Genomic DNA, 4,783 nt, shown 5'->3' with positions numbered 1-4,783 from the left:
AGGAATTTTAATTCATCTATTAGTGGATACCAACAGTTAATGGCCACCTCTAACTGCCCTGAAAAGATTGTCATTTGAGCCAACAACATTGCTGTACGTCCAAATTCATATTTGGTTAACCAGGTAAAGGTGGCAAAATTCCTCTCCTTGAGGAAGAACCATTCTAGTGGTTTGGAAGCCTCATTTTTACATGCGATTCTTAGTTTAGTCTAGTTTATTATTGTCACATGAACTGGGATACAATAAAAACCTGTTTTGCTTGCTATCCAGTCAAATCATAGTGTGCATAAATATAGGCACCTCACGTTTTATGCAGGCATTACGTGCTTGAAAAGCAGCTCGTAATTCAAAACTGCACAAATTAAACATATATGCGACTACGCTGTTAGCAATAAATTTGAGCACCTTACTCCAAAAATACGAGCATGTAAATCAAGCTTTGGTATTAAATGAACAAGCGTGTTGTTTGAAAAACGCATAAATCAAGCACACGTAAACGCGAGGTGCCTGTATAGTATACTGCACAACAATATACAAGTGAAAGAGTGAAATTACTGCAGTGGCTAATATATTAGATCTTCTGGAATCACGAGCAAAACGTTGCCACATCCTGGCTCCATCTTGCTATTTTCAAGTTTCAAGTCTCTGAAAAGATTTTAGTCTGTCTGTCTCTGCTGCAACTGAGGTAGTCTTAACCTTATTGTGGTTCACACTGTGGGTCCAATTTTGTATAGTCCTATGCAGTTGCTTTAAGGACTGTGAACTAAGATGTATTATTTCCTGTCAAAAGCAAATAGCGGCACTGTTTTTTGTTCCTGCACAAATGAGTTATGGTTGGGAGTTATCTTCTTTGTCACCGTGTTGAGCACCGTAAGTAAGATGACCTGATTTTTTTAAAATCCAGCTGGTGCCTATCGGTAATTAATCAAGGAACCACAGACCTCAAATTACAATTGTCATGTTTTCTACAAGTCATCCCATTTAAATTCATAGATATATTCAGTCTGAAATGTATATTATTGATACTCGGGTTCCAGTGAAATGCTACTTGAAAGTATTTTAGAACTAAATAGTGCACAACTGATGGAGTAATGACTGTTCCAGACACAACGTTTTGCCTTGAGGACTTAGTCAAGACACATGCACTAATGTTAATAAGTCGCTGAGGATCAGTTTGCTCTCTGAATCATTAAACGAGCCTAGTTTCCCCGACCAGTGCAATGCAGGCTTCACTAAGACAGATACACTTTCATCATTGGAGCCTTCCTGAAGGTCTTTGCTCCATAATTAGCTGCAGCGCTTTCACAGATATAGATGTAGACAATTCAGTCTTGCGCATATTCCACCTTTTAATTAGATCATGTCACATTGTTAACTCCATTTATCTGATTTGCACTACATCCCTCAGAACCTTTACTTGACAAAACATTATCAAGTTCTGTCTTGAAAAGTTAATCTGACTCAATGCCCATGAACTCTTCAGGAAGAGTGCTCCAAACTTTTGTGGCTCTTTCATAAGGAGTAGAATTAAGCCATTCAGCCCATCAAGTCTAATCTGGCATTCAATCCTGGCTGATCCATCTTTACCTCTCAACCCCATTCTCCTGCCGTCTCCCCATAACAACGGATACTAATCAAGAATCTATCATTCTCCATCTTAAAAACTCCAATGACTTAGCCTCCCTAGCCTTCTGTGGCAATGAATTCCATATGAATGAATTCTTTGTGAGGAAAGAAATCCCTCATTTCACTCTGAAATGGCTGTAATTGTAAAACTGTGTCCCTTTTAACCTCTGATCCAATTCTGATGAACTTGTGTTGCATCCTTCCTCTGTCTCCACCACTCTGACTTTGTGAAGGAACACGGCTTTCCTAATTTGGGACCCTCGAGTGCATGTTGCTCTGGCCTTTTTTACATGAGAGGCTTAGAGTTTAGGCGTAGTATTAGAGCAGCCTACGAGTAACTACAATGGATTTTGCATGGTCCAACCATGGTGCACTGCTGGGGGAGCGAGTGAATGGGATACCAATCATGCAAGTTACCTTTTCCTGGATGGGTGTTAAGTTTCTTAAGCATTTTTGGAGCTAAACACATCCGAGGAAATGGAGACCCTTGACGTGCGCCATGTGGATATTGGGAAGGGCATTAGATGTCAGAAGATGAATCATTTGCCTCAAGATAACCAGTCACTGACCTGTTCTTTTAGCCACTGCCCTAATGTGGTTGGTCCATTTGAGTTTCTGGTCATTGTTGGCTTTCAGTTGTTGATGGTGGGCAATTCAGATTAAATGTCAAGTTGACTATTTAGTTTAGTTTAGAGAGGCAGCGGGGAAACGTGCCCTTCGGCCCACCATGTCCGCGATCCCCACACATTAACACTATCCTGCACTGGAGACAATTTTGACATTGATACCAAGCCAAATAAACGACAAACCTGTACGTCCTTGGAGTGTGGGAGGAAACCGAAGCTCTTGGAGAAAAACCACGCAGAACATGGGGATAACGTACAAACTCCATACAGACAGCACCCGTAGTCAGGATCTAACCCAGGTCTCTGGTCCTGTAAGCGCTGTAAGGCAGCAACTCTACCGTTGCGCCACCCTTAGATTCCATCTCGCTGGAGAGAGTAAATGCACTGCATATAAAATGTGTGTTTTGTCAACATTCTATTTCTTTTTCAATTGTTTTCCAAAGGCTGTCAGTTGCTAATGTTTGCAGGAACATGAGTCTTGTTCGGTGCTATTCTGAAAGCCAGATTCTGATGCAGATACTGAGAGAGTGGTTTCTTTGTACTGTACAAAACGGAATTAACGGAATGAAAGTGAAATGAACTTGAACAGACCTGTGCTGCAAATATCACGTATTATGCAGCAAGCAATGCATTCAGACGTTATGAATGCAGAGATATTGGTGCTGTGCACAATTAACAGACCAAAACTGCAGAATATACATAAACTAACTCCATATCCCCACCCTTGTCCCATCAAATAATGGAAAATCAAATTATAAGAGTCTTGGGTTTGGCAATATTTATATATTTGCTTTTTTAGTACACTTAATCAATAAGATGATGTTGAAACCTGTTATTTCAGATTAGTTTGACAGAAAAAATCAATAAAGGGATAGCAACCTTGTGAAAATAATTGACATATTTTGATGTACAGAACAGATATGTGAATTGCACTGAATTTCATGACTTTCATTTTACGTCAATGAATGACACACAACCCTTTTAGTTAATTTCCTTCCTTCCTAAAGATAGGATAAAAGCATGCAGAGGGAGAGAAAGAACGGCATGTGCTTGTACTGTGTCGTTCTTGACCTTGGTACATCCCAAAATGCCCTGCATCCACCCGATTTCTGAAGTGATTTCACTGTTGCATTGTATGAGAGGCTCTTTAAAGGAACACAGAGGGCAATCAAAATAACAGCAACTCCTGCATCTCAGCTGAACCTCCAGCTGTCATTGATACCCTAATAAATTCTTATTACGCAAAGCAATTGCCAGTTTTATACTTGCAAGCACACAGATAGCAACGGCCTGCAGGCATTCACACATACCGACACCCACACAAAAATGGACTTGGAATCTTGCAATTTTCATTTCAGTATACAGCTCCGCAGAGTGCGATTTGGGTTTGCAGTGAGCAATCAACAGAAAGCTTTCATTGTTAATGGAGCTGATAAGTAGAGGGGGCCCTTTTTAAAGAAAAAAAATGTTCCTTAATAAAAGAGGTGAAATAGTTAAGGCATGTTGTAAGCTGCAAACATGATTAAAATGTACTACATAAGGTATTCGAATCGTCTTTTCCCAAATGTGTACCGTTCAAACTAAAGCTAAAAATAACCAAACAAATCCGTTGAATGTTCTACAAACATTTGGGCGTTGGCTTTCTGCTCATTTCCTTCTCCTCTCTGATTCATAGCTCATGTTCCTGAGAGCCTGTGCTGTGTTGCACAAATTTCCCACCCCATTCCCCACTCTTGAAATGTCGAACAAACAGTCACCCTCTAAAAGAAAAAATAACTGCTTCATAATTGCTTATAATCATTGGTAGCCTGTAAACTCTATGCTTACTGACAATTGTTTCATAATCTACCTCACTGGTTCAGGCAGGCATTCAGCTAGCTTACATTTCACGATATAACAAAAGGTAAACTTCAAACCCTTATTTGGAATCTCGCTAAAATATATTTTAGTTCATGGTCCTCTGCCTTTCAATAAAAGCAATCTTTCATCTGGAAGCACCAATAGCCGAAGAGTGGAAACAAGGAACTGAAGATGCTGATTTACAAAAGACAACACGGTGGCGGCACGGTAGAGCTACTGCCTTACAGCGCCAGAGATCCCGGTTCGATCCTGACTACGGGTGCTTGCACGTACGGAGTTTGTACGTTCTCCCCGTGACCTGTGTGAGGTTTCTCCAAGTTCGTCCGTTTCCTCCCACACTCCATAGACAAACAGGTTAATTGGTTTGATGTAAGTGTGAAATTGTCCCCAGTGTGTGTTGGGTGGTGTGTTAATGTGCCCCTCTACTGGTGGTCGGAGTGGGCTCGATGGGCCAAAGGACCTGTTTCCGTGCTGTATCTCAACTAAACACAGTTCTGGAGTAGCTCAGCGGGTCAGGCAGCATCACAGGAAACAGGAGCAACAAAAGCCAATGTTTCTTTGAAAAAGATAAAATATGCCACTCTACCCCACATAACAACTAGAGCTCCCTTTATAAAACAACAATCCCTGATAAACTATGCTGGAGTAGCTCAGCAGGTCAGACAGCATTC

The sequence above is a fragment of the Rhinoraja longicauda genome, unplaced genomic scaffold (assembly GCF_053455715.1).
Source record: "Rhinoraja longicauda isolate Sanriku21f unplaced genomic scaffold, sRhiLon1.1 Scf000460, whole genome shotgun sequence".
In the NCBI taxonomy this organism is placed as follows: domain Eukaryota; kingdom Metazoa; phylum Chordata; class Chondrichthyes; order Rajiformes; family Arhynchobatidae; genus Rhinoraja; species Rhinoraja longicauda.
This window is presented reverse-complemented; position numbering follows the sequence as displayed.